Source organism: Scomber scombrus, chromosome 1 (assembly GCF_963691925.1).
Source record: "Scomber scombrus chromosome 1, fScoSco1.1, whole genome shotgun sequence".
In the NCBI taxonomy this organism is placed as follows: Eukaryota; Metazoa; Chordata; class Actinopteri; order Scombriformes; family Scombridae; genus Scomber; species Scomber scombrus.
This window is the reverse complement of record NC_084970.1, coordinates 29360082-29374744: the sequence shown is the minus strand read 5'-3', so window position 1 is coordinate 29374744 and position 14663 is coordinate 29360082.

The window sequence follows — 14663 nt, the reverse complement described above, 5'->3', positions numbered from 1 at the left end:
GAATTGACAACCACTCCAACCTTTTAAGTAAATGTTACTGTTTGTAAGTCAAAGTAGAAGCCATTAAACGTTTTATGCCGGGTTTTTTACTGTTGGAAAATAAAAACTTAAGGCCAATAGAGTAAAATTGTCTTGTAAAAGCAGCTATTGACATTATTTTCATAAGTTTTATAGTTTAACTCATAAACTAAGAAGGTAATCTGAATGCTGCGTTCAATAAACCTTAAATTAGGAAGGTTAGAGCCAACATAGGTGTGTGATCTCCTATTTACCCATTTTAAGGCATGTTTGACCATATTGATTGTAATAGTGTATAATGATTAGGATTTCACACCTCTTGGTTTATTTGTCAACGCGACAGCTTAAAAAGTAGAAAATATTTTTAGAGAATTTAAGGGATAAATTGTGCTTTGGTCTAAAATGAACTGATATGATTTTGTTGGTATTCTGTTTTAATTAATTAGATGATAAAGCAACTATAAATAACTATGAAATTATGATTAAGCAGTATCAATATCCTACAATTCGTTTGTAGGTGTTACGTTATGATCATGAAACTGATTGGATTTTTATTTTACTTGATACATGATGTTATTTTTGATGTAGCTGTAGCTTTTATATCTGATTGAAACTGTTGTTCTCTGAATGCTTTTTCTTTTTAAGTATTGTGTAATAAAAGGGCATTCTTTACAACTTCTTACGGCATGTGTGAAAGAAAGTGCTAATTATGGCAATGCATTTCAGCCCAGATAAAAACACAGATAAGGCAGATAACCAGACTGTTATGAAGTACACACATACCACACAGAAACTAATTTCCCCTGCTTTTAATAGGGCTGCACTGCCTTCAAAAACACGCCCATCCCCCCCTCACTGTCACAGGCACAGGAAATTGCACTTCAGACATAAAACACATACAGTACAACCAAGTCATAAAAACCAACTGTAAACTGTGAGCTGTGAATTTTCTGAAGAATGCACTTTGAGTTGTCATATGGTAGCTATACTGTGAGCGCTACATATAAAAACGCCTGTGGCATTTCCAGTAAAGAACTGCCCCTTGTGTCGTGTGTGGGGTGTGCGATGATTGGTTCCTATGTTTAAACTTGTTGTCTCTTTTGGGTCGGTTGAAAATACATCTTCGAGTGTTGCTATAACTGTCATGACTGGGTAAAGAAAGAGCTTAGAAGGCTGCAGGCATTCAACAGGAACCTGTGAACATAGCTAAAATAGTGCTTCACTTATACATATGTAATTTAGAGAACATTTTACACATGAAGCTGTTCCTCTCTCATACACCACATGTACTATTTAAGTTGTGACAAAATATTACTAATCTGGTTACTCTATTTTTTTATGTCATCTTCAGCTGAGAAAAAAAAGTATGTATGTTTACTTTAATAAAAGCTTACAGTCTGTGTAAAGTGTTTCTTTTAAAACACTTTATACACGTTAGAAAATAATTGCGCCCTAACACTATATAAAACTAGCACAAACTAGCATGGTTCTCCTGCTTAATTGCGAGTCTTATAGCGAAGCCCGTTAGAGCGCCACGCATGTACTCATAGAGCTGGAGCTACATACAGACTACGGCGGGTAGTTTCACACACTTTCATTGGAGATAACTGGGATTCACGGATAATCTGCTCTTCCTGGTGAGTGGGGTCTTTTTTTTTGGTCTACGGTAGCACTCAAGAAGTTATTTCTAACCTAGCTGAAGTGCCCCTAGGCAGTTAGTGTCAGCGCCAGTCAGAGTCAGTCTTCAGCTTCAGCACTGGCTGTTCAGACAGGGGGTCCCTGGGCAGAGGAAGAGCATTTGCTGGGCAGCACTTAACCAAAAAGCACAATGTGGGAGGCTTTTGGTTCGAGGGTGACGGCCAAAATGAAGCCACAAAGGACTTTAGAGCAGAGAAATGAATAACGTTGAATGCCAAACATTTGCTGGATGCAGCATCTCGGTTTAAGACAAGTGAGAATTGCGAAATTTGGGGTTTTAGACTATTGGGTGGACAGAACAAGCAATTTGAAAATGTCAAGTTTAATTCGATTACTCCTCTTCTCTTTTAAGTGAAGACATAACCTTGGACTGCAGAAGAGGTAGCCCAGCTGGAGTATGAGAGGATCGAAGGGTCAGCTGATTGATGTGGCAGTGGAACGTGCCATACTAGCACTGACACGTTCAACACAAACACAAACACTCACACACGTGCACACATATACATATATAATTACAGGTCACCATTCACTGCACCCAAAATGTATCAATGTGTAACACAACTCTGCCTCTGCAGTGTCCCACAGAAATAGTTCACCTTCAGCCTGTAAGCAACACTGTAGCTCACAGAGAGGCCTTGACCTTGTCAACCACTTAGCTACAATTCTCTGGCTTGTTTTGCCTTTGGACAAACTGCTGGAGGAGCAGAGGAGACAGAAACCTGCAGAGTCAACGAGCTGCTGATTAGTCGACTAAACAATAAGCTGATAAACTGATAATTTAACCCATTTATTAAAAAAAGATGCCAAACATTTGTTGGGTGAAGCGTCTTCTTTTGGGATTTACTACTTGTCTCTGTTTTTATATCATTATAAACTACAAATATTTAGGTTTTAGACTGCTGGGAGGATAAAATGAGTTATATAAAGATGTCACCTCTAATGGGCATTTTTCTTATTAACTCTTCTATTATTTTCTGACATTCTGTAGACTAAAGCTGTGGTTCCTAACTTTTTTGGCTTGTTAACCCTTAAAATGAAGGTCCACAAGACATAGGTTCTCCGTGTGCAGTTGAACCAAATTTCATTATCAGATTGTTTAATGGAAGGATTTTTAGATGCCTTAAAGTATCTAGTATTTCACAAGAAAATGAAAACAATTGTAGTTAAGTAAGATAAGATAGTTATTTGAAGCCCTAGACTCACTATAACCAGTGTAAGCAACAGCCACTGGAGCTTTATTACAGTAACTAATTTACTGTATAGTATATCTGACAAAGTGATTTTTTTGGTTTGTTTTACACTGATAGCTTCAGGTTTTTCTTTTGAAGAGGAGATCATATCATGGGGTCATTTCCAATAAGTCTGCCCAAAAAGTGAATGGTTGACAGAGGTTAATTCTTTTCTAGACTGTGTGGTAAATTGACTGTAACATGAGGATACAGCACAGCAGCCTACTGTAACCTCTCCCTGTACTTAACTCCAGGGTGAATGACCATGTTTGGCACTAATTTAGGCAAATGGAAAACGGAGGAGTGCAGGATTCCAATGTTGTAGTCAGCGTCTTTAACGTTTTCGGTTTTGGAGGTTTTGTCAAAACTGCACTTATGCAAATGCTTCTTCCAAGCTTCAGATGTGTAGACTGAGCTCACTGCTCCAGAACATGGAGGGTGTTTTTGTGTGTGTGTGTGTGTGTGTGTGTGTGTGTGTGTGTGTGTGTGTGTGTGTGTGTGTGTGTGTGTGTGTGTGTGTGTGTGTGTGTGTGTGTGTGTGTGTGTGTGTGTGTGTGTGTGTGTGTGTGTGAGAGAGTGATTTTTTTTAAGGAATGACAGCACCAGCACATTTAGCTAACGCAGGAAATATTTTCTCACAGCAGCGTCTGTAAGCTGCTCCACATTTTCAGATGGGATTTACAGTCACAGAAGAACCTATTTTTAATTCTAGTTTCTTGTTCATTAGAAAGTTTTTCCTGAGATTCAAGAACAAAAGCAGAGCAGAGATTCCCATCTGGAGGTAGGAAAAATAAACATGAGAGAAGATAATTAAAGGGATAAGAAGGGAAAAAAAGGATTATCTTTATTTTTTACTGCCTTTTCATCTATTTGAGCTTTTTCATTGTACAATACGAGACACTTTCACCTCTTTCTGCCTGTAAAATTCCTTCAAATTAAACAATCTGAGGAGAAGAAATCACTCTTTGGTTGAACTGCGCACATCTCGTGTCCACACTGCAGCCAAAACCTGCGATGACACATCACCAGTACACATTACTTCATCACATTACTTCATTTTAAAAGGGTTGCATGCCCAAAAATAATTAGGAATCTGGGATCTCTTCTGACAAATTTGACACTAAATCGAGCCATCAAGTGTAGAGATAAACAGCGCTGCAACGATTAGTCAGTCAACTGAGTTTTTATAGAATTTAGAATTTTTTTTTGATAGTAAACTGAATATCTTTGGGTTTTTTTGGACTTGTCAGGACAAAAGAAGATATTTGGGTACATCATTCTGGGCTTTGGAAAAGAGTGATTAACATTTTTCAAAATTTTCAATATTTTATAAACCAAACAACTAATCGATTAATGAATAAAAATAGTCAGCAGATTAATTGATAATGAAACTAATCTTTAGCTGCAGCTGCATTTCAGCTTAGTTTGATTTTCAGTGTCAAGTTTAAAACAATTAGAGCAGTATAACCTGATGATGAATGCACCAATACAGCTCTAATATCCAGTTCAGCCACATTTACCAGTCTGATAAACTGTTATAGGGGAATGAGTCAATGTGAATTTCATCATCTGGAGGTGAACCTGCTGAATTAACTCAATTAAAGCTCAGAAGGGAAACTTGCTTTTTCTCTGCTCACAGTAATGTATTTCAGAGCCTGCAGTCAAACACCACCTTTACTACCTCTGAAGAAATGTTTTACAGTCACTCACACAGCTCTCAAGTCTCTCTCTCTCTCTCTCTCTCTCTCTCTCTCTCTCTCTCTCTCTCTCTCTCTCTCTCTCTCTCTCTCTCTCTCTCTCTCTCTCTCTCTCTCTCTCTCTCTCTCTCTCTCTCGTCTCTCTCCGTCTCTCTCTCTCTCTCTCTCTCTCTCTCTCTCTCTCTCTCTCTCTCTCTCTCTCTCTCTCTCTCTCTCTCTCTCTCTCTCTCTCTCTCTCTCTCTCTCCTCTCTCTCTCTGTGCGTGTCTCTGTCTGAATGAACCTGGAGGGAAAAGAAGTCCGAAACTGCTAGAAAGAGGCTGAAATTAGAGAATGAAGGGAATAGACAGAGACAGTGGCAGACACATAGAGAGAGAGACACATAGAGAGAGAGAAGAGGATGTTGGTTTCCTGAAATCTGAGGCTGTGGGAAAGTGAGTCAGAGCAGAAGAAGGGAAGCAGAGTGAGAAATGTCAGAGAGGAAGACTGAGGACCTGCCCAGCTTTCAGGATGATTAGACATCACTACACAACCGATCCTTTCACTCTTCTGGTTCCTCCATCCTGCTGTCTGTTCATTATTATGTCCACTAACCATTTTATTCCAACATTTCAGCTATTATTTGTGCTCTCTAAACTGAGATTTTACTGACAGTCACGTCCATGAACCACACAGCAGACTCTACCTGACCTTTCCTTCCATTTCATCACAATATTGATTCACCTTTAAGCCGAAGAATTAGGTGATTTGTATCTCATATCAGACTGAATTTCACTGACCAGCATTTTAATCAAACCACACACCAATGTTCATTTAGATAAATGTCAGAACACATACAGAGGATGTGATTATTACTCCATTTGGGTTTCATAACTTTGAATGGGACATTACCAGTGGTTTCTACTGGCTTTTGTTGGATGTATTTTTCCTACATTTCCACAGATCTACTGTCAGCTTCTGGTCATTTTTCAAGAAAAACATTTGATGCTCCCAACTTTTAAAATATGAGGATTTACTGCTTTTCTTTGGCTTAGTTAGTAAATATAATAAACAGAATACTTTTGAGTTGTGGACTGTTAAGACAACAAAAGGCAATTTGAAGAAATCTCACACTACATGAAACTCAGATTTTTTATTTTATGAGAATTTATAGAACAAATGAACGTCAGTTGCAGCCCAGCTATTAGCACATTCTTGAAACTTGCTTCAGTGGTATAATCCATCATTATGAGGCATTACATTTGCATAATCTTTTCTCAGATTTACATCACTGCTGCATGGTTAAGTAGTTTAAGTGCAGACTGATTTGGAAAAATCTTCACTGAATTATCTCGTGATGTTGATGTAACTTTGAGTATAGACTTTATGTTCAGTGACGAGTTATGAAATCCAGCAAGTTTCAATCAACTAATCAATTCATAGAGTACTCATTGCACCTCTAATAACATTAGGGATGCACCGACATGAAAATTCTTGGCCGAAAACTGAAAATGAGGAAACCAAGGCCGAAAACCGAAAACCGAAACCCGAAACCGAAACCCAAGTTATGCCAATTATTAGTACCATTGCATTTATGGCTATGACTGTGTACTAACCTCACTAAAATCAAGGCATTGCAATTCAAAGAATAAATCAATTACAAAAGTATGAAAATATTTATTTAGCAATGACATTACAACAATGAACAATATAAAATTAAATTAAGTTAAAAATATCACTTAGTGTTACACTTGGTGGATCGGTATCTCGTGCGCGCTGCTTTAACCCCACATCCAGGTAATGATCTTTATAACGCGGATCAAGTACAGTCGCGATGAAGTGCAGAGGATCCAAATAGATTTCAGTGAAACGTGTGCTCACAGACTCTAAGAGTGTACTACACTTTAGTGCTGCAATTAAAGCAATAACGTCTGCTACAGATGCATCAGCGTGAGTCACTGAAATCGACCGATCAATAAGAAACTACAACGTCTTGGTTTTAGGGCTGCTTATACTTTACATTTACAAGTGTGTTATCAAGACGCTTGAGTCAATAAGTTCGGGGCCAAGCTGGAACAAGTCCATGCTTGAATCACTGTCCACACCATAATTAAAAATGGCTGATGGCCTCTTAGTCCCGTCTGTGCACACAGCGGAGGATAACTGTGGCCGGTCAGTGTGAATGAAGCACTATGTCTACACCGACTCCCTCCACATTCCACCGGCTGAACACCAACAGATGACATAGCCGACGTGAAAATATGACACTGCCACCCTGAAAACGTGAGGACCTGTTTTTGGAGGAAGTGCCATGTGTGTCTGCTAAATTAAGAGCCTAACTTTGCCATATGGGGAGGGAGGGGGGCTATTATTGTTATTGCCTGGAGTAGGCTGGAGAGAGTGAAGGGAGAAAGCAGAGGAAGGAAATTAACATTGAGTACTGCAGGAGTCCCAAGGACAACATTATTAAAAAAACATCCGCTGCATGCTACTGTGTGCTCTCATATCTACAACCTCTGCACCTATAACAGGTATCTTTTTTCTGCTTTTTGCACTAACTTAGTATTTTAAGACATTTATTTTGACAGAAAATAATATTGTAGCAAATGTTCTTAATTCAACCAGTTTCAGTCAAAGCTTTAATGTATCTTCAGGTTTAGACAAAAACTAACAAATCCAAAGTGCAAGGTTAGATGAAAGCTTGTAAAAAAAGGCTGCTAGATTTATTTTAATGGTCCTCATAAAAGGCAAATAGGCTGAAAGAAATGGGAACAAGGTCTTCCACAGACAAAAGTTAAAATGCCCTTTTACATTTCTAGTAACCTCTGATGTCCTTTGTGACGAGCAGATGTCATGTCAGGTTTTAGTAGCTGGTAATGATGACGCCATGAAACAGGAGACTGGACTACTGTGGGCTGCCTGTGAGGAATGACAAATAACAAACTACGTGACTGGGGGGGGGGGTTCTATGAAAGCTCACTTGAAAAAAAGTGGCTGTAAACAGCACCACTCCTCTGTTGTCGCCATGGAGAATTCCACTTCCTGTGTCCACTCCCAGGACAATGACAGCAGCATTGGGTGAGACAGGAAGTGTAGCTCGTGGGGTTTCAACATAACAACACCATCATAGCATTGTTAATACATTTATAGACTATTTATATCTACAAAACAGGACAATGTAGAGCCTCTAATGCGTGTTCATCTTTAAATATCCCAAGTTAGTTTTTTAAATTAGTGTAGAATTTTTTTTTTTTTTTTTTTAAATTGGATTCAGAAACAGTGATAAAAAAGAGTTCTGGAGAAAAAGCAGCGTTCAAGACTTCACATCAAGCCCAAGTCTAAGGCAAACAATTAAGTTAAACTTGAACTACAATTGAATATGGCGCCACATACGCACCACAACAACAACAACGATGGTGGTAAGTGAGGAGTAACAAAGGCAGTTTAGTCCATCTGGTGCAGAAAACCAGTGTTTAAGGAGGTTTTCCTGCAATGCAACACAACCAGTCATGTGACATTTTAAACAATCACAGACGGTCACACAGTGGGGACTGGTGTGACTAGACTGCAGACTCCACAGTGTGTACCACTAATGTCTTTTCTTAGAACATGCAAAACTAATTCCTGCAATTAGTATTTGGCTGCACTGAGAAAACACACACAAACACCCCATGAGAACAGTCTGCTTATCCGGCTGCCAAAAGGATTCATGAAAGGGAGCAATTTGAGCTTCATGTTGGACAACAGTTTTTCCTGTTTCTAGTGTCCAAACGAAGCAGATGAGACGGCCGTGTCGGCTGATCCTGAAACACCTGCTTCCAAACCTGTTGGCTCTGGAGCAGTTATGTCTCCGGTAACTCAGCTCTCTGCTTATTTTTGCTATCTTTAAGCTATCCGTTATTCTCAATTATGCACATGTAATGTCACTTTGTCTGCCTCCTGCTCATTCTGGTATAAATATCTTGGAGATCAGAGCATTTTTTATTATCCCCTCAAGCTGTATATTCATGTATCTTATCCAAGAAAAGCCTGTAGACACAGATCTGTACTGCCCGTGATGTCAAAGAGTGAAACAAAGAGCATTTCAGCGATAGTCAAAGCCATAAAACTAAATAGCTGTGAGCTAATGCTTTAATGTTTTACTGTTATCAGTAGCCAGTATTGCTTAGATTTCTATAAAGGAACAGTCATTGACTGTCATGAATGGCCTCAGAGCATAATAAAACTACTACACTATTACTGTAAAAAATAATTACAAAGATCAAATCAAAGATGTCCCTACATACTCCATGCATCAACATGTGGGTCCAGAAGTCTGAGACCCCTCAGGAGGATCAGGTGAATGGGAAAGTGTTATTAAAAATTGGCAGATGGTGGTTTACCATGTATTGTATGACTATGAGTCTAAAACAAGGCTCTTGCTTTTGGACTAATCCAAACATTTACATTTTATTGTTTTAGAGAGTGGAAAAATGTTTTCCATTCAGACTCCATCCTAACTCTGGAAATATCAGTATGATGACGGTGGACTACATTTGGCTGGTGGAGTAGGAAAAGTACACCACCCCACAATAAAATGGGCCAGCAAAAGAAAGGCGCATCATCAACAGCTGCTTTAAAAGCTTAAAGTGTTTAGGTTTAAAGTTGCTCTGGGAGAATTATGTGCAGTGATTTATATTTTGACTTTTATATTCTAAAATCCAGTCGCAAGGCTTTTAAATCTCAGTGTATTTGTACGGTGGTACAAATTTGCCAACTTTATTAACACCCATAAACTGCAGCTAAAAAGGGATCACACATAAATGCCAACTGAAACAACTGCATGACACATGCACCTGAGAAGCAATGCTGACATATGCCGACTGCATACGTCACAAAGCAAAGAAACACTCATAACTGCCATCTTATAAAGCAAAATATTCCCAGGAAGGTGCAAATAAACTTATGATTGACCAGACTGATCCAAATCTACTGTAAGAAGAGGAGGGAGGAGAGGAAGAGGAAAACTAGGAGGTATCATTGACCTGGATTATGCACACTCCATTTCCCCTTCAGAATAGGAGTCTGTTGGGCCAAACGGACCCATTCAGCTGCCCCTTGCCTCGGGGTAAGACAGGACTGAGGAGCAACCAGGGCATCGGCACGTTTCCTCCGGACACAATCAACATGTGTAATAAAAACACGACCGAGGAGGAGGCTGTGTGTATGAAAATCTCACATCCGAACACAAATGGGCACAGTGTATGCACAGGGTTACAAGTCGGTCCACATACACAAACACACACACTTACAATAAGAGAGGCTGCAAATGCCAAAAGGACTCATCTCGTCTTTCATAGCTGAGTGGAGATGAGCAGTAATGACTGTAGCTGCTCACACAATGCAGTGCCAAGATGCCTTCAACCTCACAGTGATGAACACTGATGTGCAGCCAGAGGTCAACACTTTTTTGGACACCTGCGACCAGGTCAGACATATAAATGTAAAAACTAAAACTAAAACTAAATTTAAAAATAAATCATTTTCAGCCTCAGGGTACAGACATGGAGTTTCCCTCTTCACAGTCAATTAATTACAATGAATTTTCTCAAATTAGCCGTCAGAGAATTCTTTTGTAAAGTGTTGCATAATGATACGGAAGCAAAGATTTCTTCCTTCGGGGCATTAAACACCTACTCTGATCTATTCCAAAAGTACGAATCATAACACACATGAGTGGCCAACAGTGATCAAAGGAAAATGTTATAATAGAGTATAATAGATTTTGGCAGAGCAAAACTACACTCACAGGCATGTTTGTATGTTGTCATACTTATCTTAGACCAACTTTAACAAACCAACCACACATGATTAGACTATCTGACATCTTTGTAGGATGCAGCACAGTTCAGACTAGAGGCTGCAATTAATGATTAACCTGTCAATTACCTTCTCAATTGAGTAGTTGTTTGGACTATAAAGTCACTCACTGTTCCCCAAAGTGCAACATAAAATGTCTTCTTTTGTCCCAACCAAAAGTCCACAATCCAAAAATATTCGTTTGCTATCATAGGAAACTAAAGAAACCAGAAAATATTCACATTTAAGAAGCTGGAACCACATAATTTAATCAATTTTCCTTTAAAAAAATGACTCAGTCATTCATTGATTCCCAATATAGTTTGTGATTAATCTTCTGTCGATCAACTGATCAATCAATCGACTCATCATTCCAGCTCTAGAGCAGACAGCAGTCTAATCCTCTCTATGATGGTAGTTTATTTCAAAAGCTTGTGATGGAAATAATTCAAAGACACATTCATTTTACAAATTCAGTGAGTCCTGTGCATATTTTTGTTTCTAAGTTTCTTAGCAATGATATCTTAAATACATTTGTTCAAATTTTTCTAATGGTTTTTAAGGGTTGAGGGAGAAGACTTTTATATACTTTTTTTATTTTTGTCAATGAAAAGCTTTGCCAGTAATGTGCTCATGTCTTTAACACTGATAAAGGTTCATAAAAACCAGCAGAAGCGGTGTAGGCCTTCACCAGCTGATAGTAATGACAGGTCATCACGTCTGAATGTTAAGCGTAATTTTAAGCACATCTGTTTAGCGTATTAGGAAAAAACATGACCTATAATTACAGGGCAGTGTTACAGAGGCTCTCGCTGTCTCTTCTAAGGATGGGGGCCGATGGCTGTCTGTGCCTTCAGCAGACCGCAAGCTTTTTGAAATCTGAGCCTGGTGCTGCAGTCTGAGCCGCAGTCGACGGAGAGACAGCAAGAGCTGCAGTGTGATGATAATGCAGGTTTGGTTGCAGGCTTCAGTGAGATGACAGAAGATGTTGGCAAGAATCTCGGGAGAGGCTATAAAAAGTTATGCCCTCATGCTTTACTGCACACCCAAAGCTTGTAGAGAGACGATGTGGAGCGTCATTTGCTGAACGGCGGTCAAACAAGAAATAAACATGATTTTCTGGGTTAAAGGAAAATTCCAGCCTCAAACAGTCGAGTCTTTCACTGTTAAGTATCATTACGCAGTGACCTTCATGTGTTGCAGGAGCTGCTCTGCATGGAAACATGGGACCTTTATTGTATCCACTTTGCTTCAACATAGTTAATCTACAGTTTGTAACTTCCTTCATTTCTTTGAATGCCTCTGACAACGTGCATGGTCTTGTTTTGTTCAGCCGTGTTTCATGTGTGCGTGTGGATAGTGATAACAGTTAGACAACCATGACCAAGAGATACAAGAGTCTGTAGACAAAAGCACCACTACTGAGACCTGTATTCAAACTACAGATGCAACAATTAGTCAATTAATGGATCGAAAGAAAATTAATCAGCAACCATTCTGATAAAAAGTAATACAAAAACCTCTCTTGTTTTAGCTTCTTGAATGTTAATATTTTCTGGATTATTTAATGTGGTTGCAACATACACATCTAGGTTTAAAATATTTATACATAGAGTTGGGAATTGATAAGATTTTATGGGTTTTCAGTATCAATGCAACTGTTTTATGATTTCTGAGTCTGAACACAGTGTAGAAACAGAGTAAAAAAAGGCACACATGCAGCAGCAGACATTCCCAATCTCCCTCAGTATGTCAGCTAGCCTGTTAGCCCCAGTTGGTAACAGCTGGTGGTCCGCTGTCAGTAAGTTAGCTCTGTTAGCTCCTGCTGCAGACTGACAGAACAGCTCACCCTGCAGCCCCGCAGTCACAGTCCCAGCTCAGTACCGGTTCTTCTCTGTTATCTGGGTGTGTTTTATTTTCTGTCTGTGTCTACCACCATGACTCCTTCTTGTTGCAAGTTTTCCAGCAGCACAAACACCTGAGTTTGACATCAGTTTTGCAAAGCGCCACCGTCAGACAGACAAGCATGCCGGCAATCCCCATCCCTATTTATAAACCTATCTCATCCAAAGAGACCACGTCTCCACAGAGTCTTAGCATCAAGAACAAAACTACTTAGTCCACTTAATCAGAACAATACTGCATTCTCTCAGCTGAGAAGGTCAGAACCCCCCTTCTGAGCCCTTATTAAACGCACACTGGCTTCAATTCTCCATCCTCCAAAACTAGGACTCGGGAAAATCTCATTACAGTTGGCATTTGAGTCTACTTTCATAGCTCACCTGCTCTGTGCTGCAACTCAGCCGGCATTACATGAAGAGCAAAAATATTTGCTAAGCTGAGACAGCTTCACCATGAAGTGGGCTCTTTGGGGCTGAGTGGAGGACTCTGACTTTGTGCAGACAATAAAGACCCTCTAATGGTCTTAAGGGTGTCTGAACGTAATCGTTCAACCAGACTACTAAGTCACTGCAGTGAATGCCCGCTCTGAAATGCACCAGTGGCTAATCAGAATGAATGCAGGTGGGTGCTAAAGTGTAAGCAAAGATACATTAAATTGGACACACTGGGCCTCAAGAGAGTTCAGTGCAGGGTGTATGCTTTCAGGGAAAGTCTTAGGATTGGATGATTAATGATGAAACTAATGATCTCAAGGTTATACGAGGCTTTACTTGTTAAAAATCTGGTGACGGAGAGAATTAGCTTTTCTTTTTTTTTTAATTCAAAGTCTCATTTAAAGCCTCTTATCATCAATTAAAGCATTTCTTTTTGGTTACCTTGTCTGCTAAATTGTCAAATTGTTCTTAAATCATATCCTGAAGAAAAAACATCCTTATTCCTAACTGATTGTTTATTACTTGTTAAAGCTACAGTATGTATATTTTTTCAGTTTAAATGTACTCTAAAGCATATCTTAACACAGAGATGTCTTGTCAAAGATCACTGTGACTTAGGCTCATTTAACAGCCTTAAGTGAGCTTTGCCCTTCTAACCAATCAGAGGAGGTAAAAGTCAGAGGTGGGAGCTCACAGCTGTCAATCAATACGTGAACACATTCTGGGCTACAATCCTTTTGTACTGAGGCTCCAAGTATTAGCTGCTGGAAGGCATCACTGTGGCTTACTCACGGGCTAGCAAGCTCTTGATACCTGCAATCGATTAACTCAGTTGCTTCCAGTGCCCAAAAAGAAGTCCGTACATGGATGCAGGAACAGAGTGGTTTGCTTTTGAGTCTCTATCTATCTATCTATCTATCTATCTATCTATCTATCTATCTATCTATCTATCTATCTATCATCATTTGCTGCAACAAGAAAACATTCAGACACATCGTACTTCTGTCAGAGCTGTACAATCCTCTATATTTCTTATCTTAATGACAGAAATATTAAGAAACATTTAAATCTGGATCTGAAAGTTGCTCTACATCAGAAAAAGCATGCTCCAACATTTATTCCTTTGAAGTAAGAAGGAGCAGTTTGCTAGAAAAATGGTGAGGCTGATCAAATTGTCCCTGTCTTGCAATGTTAAAAAATTATTTACCAAATACAAGGATCCGCACCCGTTTCTTGGCCCAAGCCTTTCACTTCCCACAAAACTTAACTGAAATATATTTACAGTTTTTTAAAGTATTCTGTTAAATATCTGATAAATGGGGCTGAAAATAAAACCTGCTTGGAAGAGGCCACGAAAGCATGAACCTAAACAGCAAATTCAGATACAACATAAAAGTCATTTCACAACATACAAGATTTTACATGGTGTAAAATACAATTGTCAGACATTTGGGAGAGCTGCACTGTCTGATTTTTTTTTTGCACAAGTAGACAAAGTTACGTTGAAAATTCACAAAAAAAAACGTACAATCTGCCTTTTTTGTCTTATATGCCCAGTACATTCACTCATACATCATACTTCCTTCTATCATCATTTCAGAGTTAACGGTTACACTTAAGAGTAATCTTTCAGTAGCCTATATCATCTGGTCATTTACTACACTGATAAGTAAAGAGCCGATTAGACGGGAAAAGCATTCCAACTATTAGTGAGCATGTCTAGTGAGCATGTCTCAAAAAATCAACCTTATCACTGCCTGTTTGCTGTCAGTTACCCACAACTATCTCCGCTTTTCCTCCCCTCTTGTCTCATCCTGACAGTGCACAGACTACTGTAAACTGCCAGAATTCCTCACACAGATAAGAGCG